This window comes from Anas acuta, chromosome 2, assembly GCF_963932015.1.
Source record: "Anas acuta chromosome 2, bAnaAcu1.1, whole genome shotgun sequence".
In the NCBI taxonomy this organism is placed as follows: Eukaryota; Metazoa; Chordata; class Aves; order Anseriformes; family Anatidae; genus Anas; species Anas acuta.
The window spans coordinates 152,098,094-152,119,426 of record NC_088980.1 but is presented as its reverse complement, the minus strand read 5'-3'; positions in this window follow the sequence as shown (position 1 = coordinate 152,119,426).

Here is a 21,333-nt window from a genome sequence, read left to right as displayed (position 1 = left end):
GCTTTCATAATGGAACCTCTGACAGTTCCTCCATTTTAGCAGTGTTGCCAAGCCCTGCCATATGAAAGCATAAAAGCGATCATCTGCTGTGTTTGGTCTAGATTCAGCTCCCTCCTCCTTGCTTCATGGACCACATACAAACCATTTTGGAGACCAACTGACATCAGTAATTAGACCCTCCCTCACAAGAGCACACTGACAGGTACCTCAGGCAGTTCCAAGTCATTCCTTTCAGATTTATGCACCCTTGTCCTGAAGAAGCCTCAGTCCAACCTTCCCTCAACCTACCCAGAGGGCAGAGAATCTCTGGAGTTTTAGCCAAACAAGTTGAGGGCTAAGAGAAATTTCTCAAATAAGGTAAAATGTAGCTACGAGCAGGAAAACAAAAAATAAAATCTCAGAGTTTACCAGTGGCTTTCAGGAACCTGAAGCACCATGGATAGGAATTAGGATCACACTTAAAGCATTAAAAATGTAAATCCCCAAATTTAAACTAGGCAGTTTTACAGCAAACATGATTTTAAGAGCACCTTTCTGCCTTCACAGTAAGACTATCACATTAGTCATTTCTAATAAATCACTGAATCAAGTTATCTCTTCACAGCATGCTGTGCTGCTTGTGTCAAGAACAAGGGCTCAGAAGTCAGGAGTAATGGGAAATATATGTCTGTCTCAGCTTCTGGGGATCCCTGAGAAGTAAAGGCAGATCTCAGTTTCTCTTTCTGTACACTGAGAAGTGTAGTTATCATTGTTTGAATTAGCAGGAACATACCAAGGAATGGGTGCTAGGTGCTATGCCTACCTCAAATGAAATACTTGCTGACTTGGATTTTTACTGGATTATCCAATTGTTAATGAAAATTAATGTGAAAAAGATACCAAAAGCATGTCACGTGACTGTGTAGCTACCTAACCCAACTACTCAGTTATGCGTCTTCAGAATCACTCCTTCACAGATATTTCTCATTTCATTGAAAACATGTCTCAGTGTACTCCCCCATCCTCCTCACTTCTTGCCTTTGGTCTTGCCTTTGCCTTGCTCAGACACTGGCCATTGCACCCGAGGCACATAGTGAACAGTGTTCTGGCTACACCTGAGCCCTTGCTCAGGCAGAGTGACTACAATATCGACTCAAGCTGGGTGCTGGAAAACCTGACAGGCAGGTGTCTTGCTCAGCAGCTGAGGGCCAACAGACCATGTGCCAGAAAAACAATGTGACTATTAGTCTTACCCCATAAATAGTGAGCAGGCCAAGCACCCTTTGAGCTCTTCTACACAGCAGCGGACTGCATGATAGGATCTCCCTTGAGTAGGGATGCCTCTTGAGGTCTTGCTTGCTGCAGAAATCCCTTATTCCTCACAAGAGATTTCTTGCCACAACAGGTCACACAGAATCACAGAATCACAGAATTAAAGGTGTTGGAAGGGACCTGGAAAGATCATCAGGTCCAACCCCATGCCAAAGCAGGTTCCTTAGAGCAGGCTGCCCAGGTAGGTGTCCAGACGGGCCTTGAATATCTCCAGAGAAGGAGACTCCACAACCTCCCTGGGCAGCCTGTTCCAGTGCTCTGTCACCCTCACTGTGAAGAAGTTATTTCGCATGTTGGTGTGGAACTTCATGTGTTCTATCTTGTGGCCATTACCCCTTGTCCTGTCCCCACAAACCACTGAAAAGAGGTTGGCCAAATCCCTCAGTCTCCACATCTCAGGTATTTATAAAAATTGGTGAGATCCCCTCTCAGTTTTCTTTTCTCCAGGCTGAACAGCCACAGGTCTCTCAGTCTTTCCTCATAGGGAAGACGCTCCAGGCCCGTATCATCTTTGTGGCCCTCTGCTGGCCTCTTTCCAGGAGATCCCTGTCTTTTTTGTACTGGTGAGCCCAGAACTGGACACAGTACTCCAGGTGAGGCCTGACCAGGGCAGAGTAGAGGGGGAAAGGTCCTTGGTAATTGATTAATAGCTTGCTATACTTTGTAAGCTTCACTAAGATTATATCTTTGATTGTGCACATATAATCCTTAGACATAAACCATGGACCAGGTCTGGGACTAGGAGTGGATTCAGCCATAGCTAGGCTCTGTACTTCTGTGGTTTGAGGAGTTTAGAAAGCAAGGGGGTCCACTCTGAACCTCAAAACTCAACAGGAGGGCTCAACAGTGTGTTAAATGCAGTGATTATTGTTATAGCTTCTGAAGGTCCTTTCACTGGCTCCAGTGGGCTTTAGATGCTACTCAGTAGAAATCATTAGAGAATTTGAATTTTATAAAGTGAGGCCAATGGATAGTGATAATGCCATTTACTAGACCAAAAAAAAAAAAAAAAAAGAAAAAAATAAATACAAAATATTGAGAAATATAAGATCAAAAAGATCAAAAGATCAAAATTGAGAAATACAAAAGTAACAAGATTCAATTATTATTTTTTTTCCTTCATATAAACTTTTCCTCACTTCTGTCTTTCAGGCCAATTATGACTCCTGCAGTTTTAAGAAATTTAGCATGAAGTGCAGTGAAAGTAAAAGGTTGTTATTTATTTAATTGTCTATCTATTCGGAGGGGTTCAAAATATGTACATTCTGAAGCTATTACCTTGGGGGAAAAATAATAATAATAATAATAAGAATCATACTGTTTCACAAACAGTCCAGCTCCACGAAGATCAAGTAATTCTCTAAAAACCATTTCACCAAAACCTCTTCTCACTGTTACCACTGCAGACAAGTATATCTCTGTCGTCTCAAAGGGTTGAAGGCACTAGAAGTTTATCTAAATAGAAAAGGTGTCCAAGAAGCTGCCCAGCTCTCAAATCTAAAGTGGCTCCCTACAAGTTTGTTGCCATTCACCCATAAATGAGTTGGTATCTGGACATTAAAGTCTTGTATTTGCTATGAAGGGAAAATGGAGGAGATTGTCCTACCTCAACTGTAGAACTACAAATAACTTAAAATCTTTTAGACTTGTCTGATCTCATGATTAATTTCCTTTAATTTTGATTATGTATGAGCTATAATCTACTATATATTTCTAGGGTCTCATTAAAATCAATGAGGGAAAAAGCAGAGCATCTACAGAGTGATTTATGTGTCCTAGGACAAAAGGATTCATTTCTCAGAAGTATTTTTTTTCTTACAAGGTGGATCATTAGCTTGGATTAGACATCTATGTTAGATAGCTAAAGTTTGTGAATCACCTTTGACCACTGAAAATTGGGTCTGCAATTTAATATGTTGGCCATGCATTTTATAGTCAATGGAAAGATAGAAGAAGCATGTCTATTAGAAATGATAGAAATTAGAACATGAATAGAACATGATAGAAACATTTCCTGGACAAATTCATCCTACCAGTCCTTGAATGGGATGAAATATCATCTTAAGGGTACTGTTCTCATTCTCTCTACTGACTGTACAGGGAAGTTAACATACAGATTTTGGGGGGATAAAGCTAGTCAAACACATTCCCTGCCACATTTCAAAAGATGGGTGTAAGCATAAAATAACACTTACACAGACACCCACTAAAATCAGTAGGGGCTGAAGAGCAAAAAATAATTTTAGATATTTTATTTTATTTTATTTTATTTTATTTTATTTTATTTTATTTTATTATTTTATTTTATTTTATTTTATTTTATTTTATTTTATTTTATTTTATTTATATTTTATTTTATTTTATTTTATTATTTTATTTTATTTTATTTTATTTTATTTTATTTTATTTTATTTTATTTTATTTTATTTTTGTGCTTTAGCTTCCCTTATATAAAACAAAAATAGTAACAGATTTCTGTCCTCAAAGGACAAAGTTATTAAGGATTACAAAACTTTTTGGCATAGGTACAGTAGATTGAAGGTGCAAAGCATGTCAAAAGCACAGTGATCCAAGGCCACGCCCCAATTCAGGGGGAATAAGCACAAATGCAAGAAAATGTGCTTTGATCATAGTCTTTTATGCTTTGGTCATAGTCTAGATGGCTGAAGACATAGACAAATACTGGATCTTTGTTTTGACTGAGTAATTAATTCCCTCCTGAAACAGGAAAGGTCAAACCTTCATTCCTGTTTAGAAGTTCAGTTCTGTGACTTGGTAGTCTATATTCCTCTAATCAAATCCAAACACCATCAGCAAGTGGAGTTTGCCTACTTAGACTGCAAGTTCTTTGCAATGATCTTAGCAAAACGAAGCCCTGATCAGGTTATTACTTTATGTGTCACTGTAATACTAATAACAACAATGTTAACAAATAGTAATAAAAATTACTTTTCCCTGGAAATTCTTTCAATTGTGTTCCATATGAAAAAAAAAAAATAATAATAAAAATAAAAACCTTTCTCAGAAACAATAAAAAATAATTGAAGAATAATCATCTTATCACTATCCACCATTTCTTTATTATTCTAACATGAGTAAATGCTAAATTAAATGACAATGGGTTTATAAGTTTAAAAGTGATCTGAATGGCTTTGTAATTCAAAAACAGGATAACATTTCTTTTTTTAAGTAGCATCATAGCCTAATGCTATCTATACATAACAAGACCCTTTGTTTATAATATAGAAATAATTTAACTGTATAACACAGTTTAAGGATGAAGCACCTCCTTGTTGATGAAAATGGAAATTGCTACATGCTAATTCCTTGCTCACTGAAAATCTCAATCTGTTTTTAAAATCAAAACATATTTTTGGCTGGCAAGAGGTAATATGGTCATGGAAAGGGCCTTGTTCTGCAGTAGCTTTGCTGAAATCAGAAACCAGCAAGGGCCTAATACCATCAGACAAAGGCCAAAGTTTGATTCCATAAGGGCTGATGACAAAGAGGACTTTCCCTTGTTTGGGGTCCATTTCTGGGGTCCACTGGGGTGTAGCAGCACCCCAGACAATCTTAAGGACGGATTTAGTTCTTCCCTTTCCCTGAAAAAGTTTCTCATTACATTTCAGACCAGAGTTTCCTTTGCAGGAAATGTACAAGGACAGGTAAGAGCTCATCAGCTGCTGAACAGCAGCTTATGGCCAAACTTGATGAAAAGCGAGTAATTATAAACCTTGAGGCTAGTTGGAGCCACGAAGAGGTTCTGAGGAATGTCCTTCAGTTAGGCCTTCAGTTGCCTAATGGTGTGTTTTAGTTGATTAGGCTTAGTGCATTTTGAGATGTTTTATACTAAGATATACATGTGGTAGTTATGATATAGGTCCTTTATGAGGTCTGAGTCTCTCTGAAGCCTCAGGTAGAAATCACACCAAATATTTTAAATGCTAGATAACTATATTTAGACATCTGTATCTCTTCCATAGTATCTATAACTCTCCACAATATGAAACAGATAACTATGAAATCAAGCCACTGACAGTGATAAAGTTCAAAATGGAAGAAAAACAAACAAACAAAAAGCATTTGCATTTTGCTTACTGAGACAAGTAAATATGAATTTAGCCAGCAATAGTTCAAATTCTCCCCTCATCTGTACTTCTTTCAAGGTCAAGTTATTTTTCTAAGGCAGAGTCCTTTTCTAAACTATTGGACATCACAGAAGAATCACTGTGTCGAATTCCCCCCCCCCAAAAAAAAACAACCAAACAAACAAACAAAAAAAAAAAACAGTACAAATGTTAAATCAAATTAAATTATTGCTTCTGGTATCATTCTGGTATCAGATTATTCTTCTGCCTAGTATTAGGCAATTCCCATTTATTCTGAGTGTTTCTAACAAGAGATTAAGTAAATCTGCCTCAGACCATAACTACTAAGTGATCATTCCTGTATTATAAATATTACACTTGGACAGAGGTCATTCATATGTTCTGCCTTCCTAGTCTCCCAAAAGGCCTTCATAAATTCTTTTTTTTTTTTTTCCTCTAAAATTATCTTTTCAAGAATATCTTAGTAGGCACTAACAGAAAATGTAACAAAAGTCCAATTCCATGGAGGTTAAAACTGTTTCAGTCTAACTCTTCCTTTTTTGTATCCCTTTAATTTAGAAGTTGCTCTTATTTACTTTGCAGCCTATCTTGAATTATATCTGTCAATTCCTTAATTTCAGCAAATTATTTAAAAACAACCAAAAATACTACAGCATCATAAACTGTACAAGAAATTTTAACCAAATCTCTAATTGATCTGAGTGTCTGGTGGTAGCTTGGTTTGGAGTTATCTATTGTTTTTATTAGGTTCAGTGTTTATCTTCATATAGGTAAAGAGATTATCTGAAATCTCAGATAAACCTGGGCTAGAGATAACTCTCTCCTACACAACTTTATATATAATCTATGGTATAACCCTTTTCAGGCCTCCACATGGCCATTCAAGTGGTCAGGGGTAATCTAAGCTGGCAGAGTACTGATATATCCAGCCTCCTTTCAGCATCTTCTTTATATAGCCTTTTGGAAAGAAGTGGGAGAGATAGTTAGGCTCCCTTTCAGGAAAAAGTGTTTGACTACCTGTATACAGCTTTTACAAACAGTAAGTCCTTAGAAAATGACATCTGAGGCAGCACTTCTCCCTTTGGCCAGTTCTGGATGCATTTGGCAACATTTCAGATGTTAGGCGGATCAAACTGAAACTACTCTGGAAACAGGTGTGGACTATGCAACTTGGGCTGCTGTATTCCCCATGTGCTAGTGAGCTACTCATCCCACCTATTGTCTCTACTTATTTTAAAAGAAAAGTCTTCCTACTAACAGAAATGAAAGAAGAAAGAAAATGCTATGTCACGAAACATTTATGCCATTCATTGATTAACTGATGACTACAAGTATATTTTAAATAATTTTACATAGAAGGTTGAAGTGGGATTCAATTGACTAAGGTAGATACCAACCTTAAAGATAACTAGACCTGAGTCTGTGTGCTTTCCTTCTCAATTAATTAAAAGAAATAGACACTGTTATTGTGCAGTCAATTTCATGCTAAAGTAGACATCTGTAATAAATCAGATCAATTGTGGCCTTGAGATGCTGTCTTTATATTGCATTATAGACACCCATGATGACAAATGACATAAACCTACTCCAGTGATCCAGCTTGTTTTATCAGAGAAAAGAGAAGGGAAGGGAAGGGAAGGGAAGGGAAGGGAAGGGAAGGGAAGGGAAGGGAAGGGAAGGGAAGGGAAGGGAAGGGAAGGGAAGGGAAGGGAAGGGAAGGGAAGGGAAGGGAAGGGAAGGGAAGGGAAGGGAAGGGAAGGGAAGGGAAGGGAAGGGAAGGGAAGGGAAGGGAAGGGAAGGGAAGGGAAGGGAAGGGAAGGGAAGGGAAGGGAAGGGAAGGGAAGGGAAGGGAAGGGAAGGGAAGGGAAGGGAAGGGAAGGGAAGGGAAGGGAAGGGAAGGGAAGGGAAGGGAAGGGAAGGGAAATAAAGAAAAGAAAAGAAAAGAAAAGAAAAGAAAAGAAAAGAAAAGAAAAGAAAAGAAAAGAAAAGAAAAGAAAAGAAAAGAAAAGAAAAGAAAAGAAAAGAAAAGAAAAGAAAAGAAAAGAAAAGAAAAGGATTTTAATCAAGTATTAAAATTTACTTATAATTATGGGGAGCAATCAAATTGGTTTATCTTAACATAAATACTGTTTCATATACACTAATTAGATAAAAATATGATTCCATGATCAGACCTCATCCAGATCAGATTTTACTTTCCTCATTACCCCATAAAATTAAGAGTAGATACTCATGCACATAAAACAAATATTCAAGTGAAACATCTGTTTTGGAATTGTACCAACAGGTCTAACATTGTCCATGAAGAACACTCTGCTGTGAGGAATGACATTCATCACAACAAACCTTCAAATGTTTACAATGCTACATAGACTACTCTAACACTAACTTTGGAGGATTGCATTCATGTCACTCAAGAAGTACTTTAAAGGTTTGAGTCATCTAAACTATCTTAGAGATCTACCATTTGGAGTAAGAAACACTTAGCTGTGTGCTGTCATTCCTCTTAAAAAAAAAATAAAAATAAAAAAAAATGTAAGGAAAAGGAAACAAAATAAGGAAAAGTTGGCTTATATTCCAACTTTCATTTCTTTACATTTAACTTGAATGATGAGCAAGAAACCCACCAGGCAAAGGACAAGAGTAACTTTATACAACAGTTGCTGATCGTTATGTGTATTTAATTCAATCAAAGGTTATTCGGTGCTAAGGTTTTAGATTTAAATTGTCTTGATTAAAGGTGTGCTATATTCAAAATAAAATTATAAGGGCTTGAGACATAAGCACTTACAGGAGTAGCTTCTGAACTATTTATTTATTTATTTATTTATTTCATGTGATCCTAGAATCGTAGATTCATTAAGGTTGGAAAAGACCTCCAAAATCATCTGTCCAACCATCTCCCTACCACCAATGTGACCCAGTAAACCATGTCCCTAGGCATCATGTCCAACGTTTCCTTGAACACCCCTAGGGACAGTGACTCCACCACCTTCCTAGGCAACCCATCCCAATGCCTGACTGCTCTTTCTGAAAAGAAATTTCTCCTCATTTCCAATCTAAACATCCTCTGGTACAACTTGAGGCCATTCCCTCTAGTCCTATCCCTAGTTACCTGTGAGAAGAGGCCAACCCCCAGCTCCCTACACCTTCCTTTCAGGTAGCTGTAGAGAGCAATGAGGTCTCCCCTGAGCCTCCTCTTCTCCAGACTAAACAACCCCAGTTCCTTCAGCCACTCCTCATAGGACTTGTAATGTAAATTTTGATGTACATAACATCCTTTCCAGTGAATAGAAGCAAATTGTCTTGAAAAAAGAATTGCATATGTGCAAAAACATGCTGATTTCAGGTCAGAAATTTTACAGAAACACTGTATGTTAAAGAAAGAAATGAAATAGCACTATGTAAAAAAATCCCCTTGCAGAATTTTATGTAAACATCCATAAGCACCTGTTTAGTTATTTTACACCTCTGAAAAATTGTCTTTATTTCAGAAATAATAATGAAAAATAATTAGAAATGCTTCACTTCTTTAAATGATAAAGGGTATATAGTAAAATATATAGGTATACAATAAAGCATATAATAAGTATGTAACATGATACTGGTATTGTGAGATGAATTGCTTTCCCCAGAAAGGTAAGGAAAGATGACCCTCTCAGAGTCAGATTCTTAAATAAAATAAGAGTAAAAGCAAAAGTTCTGTCTTGGCTTACAGTAGTAAATTACCATATTTGAAATGTCTTTTATCTGCAAGCAGAGATCCTGGTGTTGTAACTGCCAGTTCAGTAAGACAACAGATTTAAGAGAATTTATGAAGTAACCGTATTTCTTTTTGTGTAAGCCCTAAGAAGGAGGAACATTATAAATAAAGATGTGATTTGTGTTTTTGGTGGAGTTTTTAAATCTTGTCAATTCTAATGGATTTTACATTAAAAAGTAATAAATAAAATAACTCCTCTGAAGCCTGCTCCAGATATATTAAGAGGAACTAAACTGTTGAGATTTAAGTTGTATTAGTCTCAGAATCATAACATTGTTCAAATGGAGTTACTACTACTCTCTATGGGAAAGAGTTAAATGAAAGATTCTAGAAGCTTTGTTACGCATTAGCACACTAAGGAAATTGTTCTGTAATACTGATTTTTGTGACCCTCTGCAATTATACTCATTCAACTTTTATCTGAACATGGAATGTTCTTTCAGAGTTCATTTCAAAACCAAAGGATTGCACAGAAATAATTTTTATATTTTTACATTGTAATGACTTTCATCCAAGAATCCCTTGGCAGCTTAAAATATTAATTATTCCTGTCTGGAATATAGGCAAAGATTCTGTTTTATAGATGAGTAAACTGATGGAAAGAGACCGAGTGGCAGAGACAGAAGTAAGGTTTGAGTTGCAGAGCATCTTCAGCTGCAGTAGCAATGAAATATGATTATAATTTTATTACAGTAATGTTATTACAGTAAATTCATTTGCTTATTTTCTGACTGCTCTAGAAATGCTTGCAAATTGTACTTAACTGCTGTCCCAACTTAAAGTCAGAGACCAAAGAAGAATGTGGTAGATTCGCACCTCAGCTAGTTTGGCATGCTGTACAGTGCAGTAACAAAAAGGTTTCAATATCACTGCTTCTCTAACAGCCAAGACTGCACACACACACAATAATTATTTAATGAAGTGACTTGAGGAGAATCTGGAAGTTTGTCAATAATCTGTAAACTGCTTAGGAATTATTCACAGCTTCCCAGTCTATACAAAGGGAACTGGGATTATTATCCAAAGAGTCTGTTTATATAATCTGATTTTACTTGCATCCATAGTTTGCTTTGTTCCTCTTTTCCCTAGAACAGGTAGCATGGATAGTTTCCATGAAGGTTAGTAGAAATTACAGATATGAAAAGTAATATTTCCCTTCAGCCACTAATGTTATCTTACTGGATCATGAACTTATCTGGATAATGATGAAAATCTGGGGTTTTGCATACAACCACCATTGCAGGTATTAGAAATGTGATTAATCTCTCCCTGTCTAGCTGGCAAAGGAAGTATGTCATCTTGAAGAAACACTGAGAACCCTCTCAGTAGTCACAGGGGAAAGGAAGCATCTCCAAAGATACAATTATTTTAGGTTGGGTTGGTTTGCCTTCTGGTAGTGCATGATTGTCTGTGAATTGCAGAGGGATTCTGTAACACTTACCTAATCTGCCCACAAATGGCACAGGTTAAGTAGAACTTTAATAATAAAAATAATAATAATTTTATTAATTATATGTATATAAGGGGAGAGAGAAGAAGAATTTCTGCTACTCCTTTATAAGTAGATTTATATGTTTTATGTAATTTCTGTAACTTCTTTGGTGGTTCTACAGTCTCTAGTTCTCATCTTGTTTGTGCTTAGCTGCTGATTGCACTTTTATTTCCAAATTACAATATTAGCATCCAGTTGACCATATTAAAATGACCTTATCATGAAGAATATGAGTGATATTCATTTCTTTCATATTTTTCCTCTTTTTTTATTACTCATTCTTACATTTTATCCTGATAAAATCAGAGGAGAATAGTAAGAAACAAAGACAGAACTCAAAATGTGTTCCCACAAACACAACCCTTCCTAGGCTCAACTTCATTCTTCATTCCTGACTTTTCTGCCTAAATGGTGCACCAAGGATGGGGAATGGCAGCTGTGGTCAGACATAATACTTTGTCTCTGCAGCTCTTTCATCAGATTCTGCCCCTGCTACAGTGGAGCTCCCTCCCACAGGTCCATGCCACAGGGTGCAGTCCTTCAGGACTGGTCTGCTCTAGCACGGCTACCCCATGGGTGGCTAGACCCTCTGCTCCACCATGGGGTCCTTGTGGAGACAATCTTCAGTTCCTGCTAGGAGCTTGCTCCTGTGTGGACTCTTGCATGGGCCTTTGGCACTGCGGACTAATCGTGTGGCAGAGCTCCAATTCCTAGAGAACTCTTTCTCCCCAGAATATGTGGTCTAGCCCATGCATCTCAGTTGTACACCGGCATATGCAGTTTTGTGTTGCACTGGCTTTTTCTGCCCTGGGAATTGTGTCTGGGCATTGTATTAGAAGGCTTATTGTCACAAGCCAACGCTGTGCCCTGGGACAGGTTGGATGACCATATGTGCATCCCACCTCTGACAGATTTTATATTATAGACACATCCTTTGTGTCTCACACTGATGCTTTGTTTTCTTCTGCATTTCTGCAGCTGAATTGGGAAAGTACTGTGAAAATTTGTTCCATGTACAGATAAAATATAATTAATTAACCCTGAGACATTACCTTGTTCTATGAAATGGGGAAAAAGAGAAAATGAGATAAGCTACATAACTAGCTAGCATATCTTGCATGTAACATACTATCTGCAACAGGGAAATTGAGAAAAGTAAAACAAAGTGGGAAAACAGAGTGGGTGTCCACTTACTGGTGTCTGAGAACATTCAAGATTCAGTAAAATTGAGTTATTCCACCCAGAACTACAGAGAGATTCAAAGCAATGAGACAAATAACAGGAACTGACAGCAGAGCTTAACCATCTTGTATATCTTTATCAGATAGACTTGGATTTTAAATGATTTTTGAAAAAGTTATGCAGGATATGTTTTCCTGAGTATATTAAAGATGCAGAGATGCTTTAAAGTTACATTTCAGAGAATAATTAGATTTACCGCTTTACCAATTAAGTTTTCTAGAAGGCTGTGACAAGTTTTCTTTCCTAATTTTTTTTTTGTTTTGTTTTGTTTCGTTTTGTCTTGTTTTTAATAAACTGCCTTCAAACATCTGAATCATTGGACAAATTAAATGCTGTTTCCTGTAACAATAGCCATAATCTAAATGCTTCATCTGGAATCCCATCGATATTGTATATTTGGCTGGCAAATGATTCATGTTGCATTAAATTACATTTCTGTTTTCCTGGGCTGCCTCTTCAAATTTTCTTGACACTTCAATTCATTAAGCAGATGGAGATGGAACATGTGACTAAAATATTTTGTTCGATAATACTTAAGTCCATTCCAGCAAACCAGTGTAATCCACTGCACTTAGAGGAGGGTTGTTTCACTTCAGCACCTTTCCTAATAACTGGTTGAAGGCTCCCTTACAGAAATCCATTTCTGACAATTCATGCATAGTTGATTAAATACCTCTATTTAACATACCTCTCCCCCCCTCCCCCCCCCTTCCCTTGATAAATGCGAGGAAACAGAAGCTGCAGAGTTGTTGATTAAGATGATATCGGACAATTAATTATGCATTGTAATAACCTTTAACCCAAGAAAATGCTTCCTTTTATTTTTAATCAACTGAAATGAAAAGTGATCAAATAATTGCATGTTCTTCTCTTCCAATCAAGCTGTAGGTAGAGAAAGGATGTTGAGAGAGGAAATCAAGCAGAAATTTAAAGAAAGTAATGATAATAATGAAGCAAACACAGAAGAAGAAATAAATCTCTTGAAATGAATAATTGTATTATTATTTCACTTGCTTCAGCATCATATAAACAAGTTAAGACCTCCCGAGACTGCTTCTGCACTCAGCTTGATATCAGTGCCACTAAGAAATTAGAAGGTTTTCCCAACCTCTGTGTTCATACCTGAGTGATAAGGACCTATAATATAGGAATGATTCTGCCCCTCATTCTTCACAGGTTGCTTCCTTTTTATCATTATTTCCCATGGTGTGTGTGTATATTGGGGAAGTTGGGGAACATTTCAAGAATCCTTCTTTTCACAAGTAGAAAAAAGGATAAAAATGAGGGGAAAAAAAAAAAAAAAAAAAAAAAACAACAACAACAACAACAAAAAAACAAACAAATAAAAACCCCACAGTGTATTGTATTAAACACTACACAAAAGGAATGTTTATACCTTCAGTCATGGATGAAATTATACACTTATAAGAAAGAAGCAATATATTTATTGATATAATATAGTAATCTAACACAAAGAGTGGAGCCTTTGGCTTTCTAAACTCCTTGAACCACAGAGGTAAGAAGCCTAGCTGTGCCTGAATCCACTCCTAGTCCCAGACCTGGTCCATGGTTTATGTCTAAGGATTATATGTGCATAGTCAAAGATATAATCTTAGTGAAGCTTACAAAATTTAGCAAGCTATTTATCACTTACTAAGGACCTGTTGTGGCAAGGAATCTCTTGAGAGCAGTAAGGGATTTCTTCAGCAGGTGAGACCTCGAGAGACATTCCTACTCAAGGCAGATCCTGTCATGCAGCCTGCTGCCATGCAGAAGAGTTCAAAGGGTGCTTGGCCTGCTCACTATGGGGTAAGATGGTGGACTAATAGTCACTTTTTTTTTTTTTAGCACATCATCCATTGGCCCTCAGACGCTGAGCAAGACACTTGCTGTCAGTTTCTCCTGCACCCAGTTGCTGAGCAAGTCTTTGGGTGCAGGTAGGACACTGGCCACTATCTGCCTCAAGTGAAATGGCCAGTGTTTGAGTAAGGCAATGACACTGAGCCTGTTGGAGTTCTCAGATATATGGTCTGATTTTGGGGTGGTCCCGTGTGGAACCAGGAGCTGGACTCCATAAGTGCTTGCAGAGCAGAAAGTCATCCATATTCTGTGTTGCATCAAACGAAGCATGGCCAGCAAAACGAGGGTGGTGATTCTGCCTCTCTACTCTGCTCTTGTGAGACCTCACTTGCACTGCTGTGTTCAACTTTGGAGCCTCCAGCACAAGAAGGACATGGACATATTAGAACAAGTCCAGAGGCCACAAAGATGATCAGGGGGCTGGAGCACCTCTCCTATGCAGACAGGCTGAGGGAGATGGGGTTCAGCCTAGAAAAGAGAAGGCTCCAGGCAGGCCTTACAAAGGCCTTTCAGTACCTAAAGGGGGCCTACAGGAAAGCTGGGGAGGGACTCTGTCAGGAGGTGGAGTGTAAGACAAGGAGCAATGCCTTTAAATTAAAAGAAGGGAGATTTAAATTAGATATAAGGAAGAAATTATTGACTCAGAGCATGGTGAGGCACTAGCCAGGTTTGCCAGAGAAGTTGTGTATGGCCCAACCCTGAAAGTGTTCCAAGGCTGGATGGGGCTTTTGGTAACCTGGTCTAGTGGGAGGTGTCCCTGCCCACAGCAGGGGGGTTGGAATTAGTTGGTCTTTAAAGTCCCTGCCAACCCAAACCATTCTGTGATTCTACGATTCTATGATTCTATGATTCTATGATTCTATGATTCTATGATTCTATGATTCTATGATTCTATGATCCTTGTGGGTTCCTTCCAACTCAGGATATTCTATGATTCTTATGCATTCTGTTTCTGCTACTATGGCTGCAAAATGAAAATATTTATTCAAAGTAGAGAATAATTAACATATATAAAGATATTTGTTTTACAAATCAGTAAAAGAGAGGACTTAGGCAAAATTCTTCAAACAGTATAGGAAGACCCCTAGGTTTTTACTAGTAACTTTGTTAAAGATTGCTGAAAAGAGATCAGCTATGTAATTAGTCAAACAGCTCAGCTATCTGCATGTTCAAAGTACTTGCAGTGTGAGCCTTTATTGTACTTATCACATATTTGTATTATATAATAATATAATGTTATTGAAATGCATTTTCAGATCAGTGTTTTAGCGATCATTAATATCCTTACAATTAAGACTCCTCTCTAATGATAATAGCTTGCTTTGATTTTCACAATGGCCCTGGCTCAGGAATGTCCTCAGGTACATTTTGTTTTATTCCAAATACTGAAATAATGATAAGTACATTTAATTTGGTGTATAATTAACTATTTATTTGACTTGGTATAAATGTGTTTCTTCCTTTTATAATCTCCCTATGCAAATGTGAAGATTTTCATATTATGTTCATGAGTACCAGCAGGATATGCAACATATAGTGCTGAGGAGGGAGGGAGTACATTGTTCTTTCGTGAATATCACTTTTGCTCAAATCATTAAGTACACGATCTTGCCATAGAGATGAGCAGGTTGTTTGTGACCTGGTGATGTGGATATTAATGAACACCTTTCCTTGCATCTGACTTTGATTGAACTTTTCATCACCTTTTCTGTTTAGAGAGCTTTGCTTCAATTCCAGTTAAGTCCTTGCAGAACTCATTTAATTTCTTTTACATGACTGACCTTTCTCACACATGACTGCCTGTCACAAGCTGAAAAGACTGGTAGGTCTGGGGTTTTGAATCTTGAGCCATTTAATTGCATCAAGAGACATTTTGCTGTGGGATAATAAAGAATGCCAGTTTACTTAACTCATTACATGCTTTTAAAATGATTCTGAGTGGTCAGACTCAGACTTCCCACCCACTCTCATGACAACAACTTAATAATAAGCAGTCATAGAATCACAGAATCGTAGAATACCCCACGATGGAAGGGATCCACAAGAACCATGGAGTCCAGTTCCTGCCTACACACAAAACCACCCAGGAATCAGACCATATGTCTGAGAATGTTATCCAAATGCTTCTTGAACTCTGCCAGGCTCAGTGCTGTGACCACTGCCCTGGGGAGCCTGTCCCAGTGCCTGACCACCCTCTGGGTGCAGAACCTTTTCCTAACATTCAGCCTGAAACTCCCCTGACACAGCGTCATGCCATTTCCTTGGGACCCATCACTGGTCATCAGAGCATATATATCATTGACAAAGCATATATCTATTAATCAGTTACTAACTGAATCAACATTCATTTAAATTTTTGGAACAGCTTTTTATGTTTAGGAGGTACAAAGGAATATACTTTTGGTAACTTATTAATTCTGATTTACACTAGCTGTACATTTGCTCTTATATTCATTCACAGTTTTTCTGGTGATGAGCAAAAGTCAGTTTGATATTTGTACTTTTCTAAGTTGACCATACTTTCTATTCTTTCTGAAAGAGTAACTGTTTTACTGATCTTGTCTAAAATCAAAGAAAAAACTTTAGGAATACTGATGTTCCCAATATATTCAAACTCTTTGGATTTTTGCTCATTTGAGATTCAGGCTAGTTTTCATCTGACATAATGTAAGGTTTCTATAACTTTGTCCAAGTCAGTTAGCTTGAACACTCCTTCACAACTATCTGATATCATAGGTTTTGATTAGTGGCCTTCTTGTAACAGCTGTTTCTTACCAAAGGATCCTGGATGAGTAGCTTAAACTACATGCTTAACTTCCCAATGGTTGAGGTTAGGTGATGCACATTCCCATCTGTGGGTTGTCAGATAGCTGAGTCTAACAGTACCAAAATTTTCAATAACTGAGACACATAAACGCATCTAGAGGCTCTCCAGAAGCCTCTACTCGGTGTCCTTCATGCAATTGATCAGCCTGATGATTTTGTATGTTTCAAAGATATCACCATACTGTACCTAAATCCAGCTCTATAATTATTACTCTGAGATTTATAGTGCCACCATGACTGTTTATGCAAATCCAACAATGAGGACCACTTGTAGGTGGTGTCAAAGAAAACTCTTTCATAACACCTGCTTAAAAATTAAGCAACAAGCACATCTGAAAATCAGATTTGGTTTTGTCTTCTTATGTTTGCATTAAATATAAATGGAGGAATAATGCATACAATGAGTTCTGGCATTACATTTATGTGCAGCCTCAGTGTGATACTAGAGATTTTTTATTCATTTATTTATTTATATTTTTTTATTTTCATTTTTATATTTATATTTTAGTTTATTTTTTCTGCAGCTAAAAGGCAGCAGGAATTAAAAATGTTGAGCTTCAGCTAGATGACTTTTGTCAACTAATCATGAAAATTGCTCAATTGGAAGCACAATTCTTGGACAATGGATGGGTAAGTAATTTTCCTATCTGTGCCTTTATTTCTCACCAGAAACCTATGGGGACATTTGTAGCGCATTCAAAAAAATAAAACTAATTCAAACATTAGCTCAGTTCCTCTCTCCACCTAATGGATATTCTGTCACTTTCCATGTCACAGACAAAATTACAGCCTCTTTTCTCTACGAAGCCACTATTGATGAAAATACTTTAGGTTATATTTGTTCTAAGAAAATAATAAACATTTCCATGTGGCCTGAAAAAGGGTCTAAAATTTATACATTTTGTTCTTCAGATGTAAGTGTCCTGGTTTCATCTATGATGGAGTTAATTTTCCCCCTAGATGATATGGTGCTGTATTCTGGATGCTGATAACATGCTGATGTTTTAGTTGCAGAGCAGTGTTCACACTAGTTCAAGGTCTATTCAGCTTCATGTGCTGCCCTGCCAGTGAGGGGCTGGGGGTGCACAAGGGAGGGGACAGAACACAGACAGATGGTCCAGACTAACCACAGGGATCTCCTATACCAGGTGGCATCATACTGAACAATTAATACAGGGTGGCTGGCTGAGGGGGGGGGGACCGCTGCCTGGGGGTGGGATGGGCATTGGTCAGTGGGTGTTGAGCAATTGCACTGTGCTTCACTTGCTTTGTACATATTATTATTATTACTATTATTAACAATAATATTTATTTTTATTTTCTGTCCTATTAAATTGTCTTTATGTCAACTCACAAGCTTTTACTTTTTTTCCCTGAATCTTTACCCCAACCCACTTAATGGGAAGGGGGTAGGGGACCAAACGGCTGTGAAGTATTGAGCCACCTGTAGAGTTAAACCGCAACCATAGGTCAGAGAGATATAACTCAGTACTTCCTTGGAACTATTTTATGAACCTCTCCATTGGGAAGGAGAGGAGAGAAGGGAAAAATTTGCTAAACATTTTCTTAAAATAAAAGACCAAATCAAAGTTTGAATTTATTTATTTATTCATTTATTTTTTCAATAGTCCAGGGCCTAAGCTGAGGCCAAACCGGCCTCTGCAGAGCTGGACTTTTAAAAGTGAATTTCGGCTGAAATTACACCAAAGATAAACAGCAAAATTCTGGTCCATATATTAGTCCAAATCTATCTACAACCTTACTAGGGGACTGATGGTTTACTTCTTTTACATATTAGAATTCTTCCGTGATATAGAATGACAAAATCAGTACATTAAAGGTGATCTTTAGAGACATTTGTATTCTTTTAATAGAAATCAAAAATATGGAAAAGTTAAGTTTGCCTAAGACAGTTACCAACTATTTTTGAGTTCAGAACTGGCATCATGAAAGTGTTGGAGGATGTTTCTTAGTTTTCTTTATGAGGGTCTTCCCAGAAGTCATGATGCTCTGCACTGTTTCTAAGACTTTCTAAGACTCTTGTTTCTAACACCTAAGCTATTTTCACCAGAATTAGTGCAGGTATTGATGTGTTGCACTGTGACTCATTGACATGGAAAAATGACTGTATGAAGCACACAGAGGGCAAAAGCTTGGAAAACTGCCAGTGTGCAGACACAAAAAGCAAAGGTTGGATGTCTCTCTGTCTCTGACGCACTGTGAATTTAAACCTTCACTTGCCAGTTGTTCATCTGCCTGTAAGTGGTTTGCCATTTCCTTTTTGATCATACTGATCTTATAAGTAAATGCAACAGGAAGAAAAAAAAATAAATCAACAAACAAACAAACAAAACTTTAAGCTGGAGTTTTACATAAGTCTGATATACTTGTAAAGACTTAAAGCTTTTGGAAAGAATTCATTGCCTCTTTCCCAACAGAAAAGATGAGGTGATACAGCCATGAAAAAAACAAGCAAACAAAACAAAACAAAACAAAACAAAACAAAACAAAAAATGCCAACAACCATCATGAAAAAAATTGTAAAAATTCTATCTCATCCATTAATAATTCTGTTTTGTTTTGTTTTGTTTTACTTCCTAAATCCATTTTTTTGTATTGTCTCTTGGAAGGATCTGGAAGGATTGTGAAAGGATTTCATTTGGGAAAGAATCACAGTATTTATTTTTATTTTTATTATTTTTATTTTTATTTTTATTTCTATTTCTATTTCTATTTCTATTTCTATTTCTATTTCTATTTCTATTTCTATTTCTATTTCTATTTCTATTTCTATTTCTATTCCTATTTCTATTCCTATTTCTATTTCTATTTTTATTTTTATTTTCTATTTCCTTTATTCTTCTTCTTATTAATTTTTATTTTATATGTGGCATCTTCCCACAAAAGATCCTTAGGAGACTTTCTGGCATGATTATTCCATGTACCACATATGTGGTTACTGTCATGGGTCAAACACCTGCTCTCAATCCCCAGTGAATAGACATGTAGTCTTCCTAAATTAATTGTTTGGTCAGATGCTTTCCTGTCTGCAAAATCTTTCCTGTTCCCTGTCATAAAACTCCCAATGATATGAAATTATTCACTTACACAGGTTCACTCTTCAAAATTAGCTATTATAGGTTATAGCGGTAAATAAGTATTTGGTATCATTGTGTGTTTAGTCCTCAACTGTATTTGCCTAGTTAAGGTGCTTTGTGTTATGCTTCTGAAGCCAAACAATTAATCTTAAGAATAGCAACCCCTAAAATAAGGGTGATCAAAGAATTTGGCTCTTACTCGCCAATATCTGCCAAGGTGAGTTAATAGCAGAGCCAGAAGACCATGCAAGTATTTAAATTCTTAGACAATTTTTCTAGCCACAAATCCCCCATTAGGCAAGAACAGATTAATTAAAAACAGTTCCTTTCTCCCATAACCTATTTGGCTCACATTTAACTGCCACTATGCTGGAAGTTGGCAATGACAAAATGTGAAAGTTCATCTGCTGTTTTCTAGGATAACACACAGGTATGTGGATATTAACAAATGTCTACACTGTGTGTCCGCAGACAAACTTCAAGCTGTTATTGGATCTGGATGCATGCAGTATAAAAGACAGGGAAAGACATACATTCTTTTCCCAATTTTATATGACTGAAATGCTTTTCTGTATCAAAATAGATTCAAGAATGCTGTGACTTTCACTCCTAAGGTCTTTCATTTAGTTTAAATTCCTAGTCTCACTGGCTCAGTAGTGCAGTAGCAGTGCAGATGGTAAATTCACACCTGTCCCATATTCTGCACCTTGTCAGAACCTGTCATGGCATGGATACACTTGGAGTGACAGTATTATTAAACATCTTCTGGCGAAAGCTTCAGAAATCAACACTCGGCTCAGCTATACCATGAAGAACTGTAATGTTTGTTGAGAACAGAAAAAAAACATCTCTCTATTGTGGCACAGAACTAAAGTACTTAAGGGAACTTAAGGACAAAGGAACAAAGGCGCCTAAGAGAACTCTTCTAAAAGCCTTGCTAATTGCTGGTTTTGCTAAGCATAGGTAAAGCTCAGCTGACACATTTCAAGAGAATTGTCCCTATCCCTTCAATATCACAGACACACAGCCTTAACCTAACTAGTTGGGAATCCAGAATCACAATTTTGACCTCACAAAAAATATTTTAGATTTATAAAATTATGCAGAAAAACATGATTGAGTTCAGTATTTCATCGATGTCCATAATCAGGTGCACTCATTATGAAGGGAGTAAATACCTTTCCTACCCAAAAGATTCATTCATGAAATAGAAGCCTGGGGAGACTTTGCTGTCAAATTAGAGGAACATAATTTCCTAGGTGAGATTTTAAGAAATAGCACTGAAGAAAAGAGCATCAACTGAACTAAATGAAAAGGTTTGCTCTGTAAACGTTTATGGTCTCATACCTTCTCTTTTACTTCTGGCTAATGAGACTGGGGACTATACAATTCTGAAAATTGCCTAGCAATAACAACTACTTTTGCTGGTCTCAGAAGCCAAGGAGATTGCTATTATGTTTTATACATTTAATTACTTTAAAGAATTCCTTTTTGGCTGTACAATGTCCTGGCAAATATGTAGTGGCCAACAGACCTGCAGACCTGCCTTAGCAGGTTTGTGCATCAGCTTACCTTGATGATAACTTGTTATGTTCTATTAATGGCTACAGAGTCTCAGGATTCAAGAGTTCA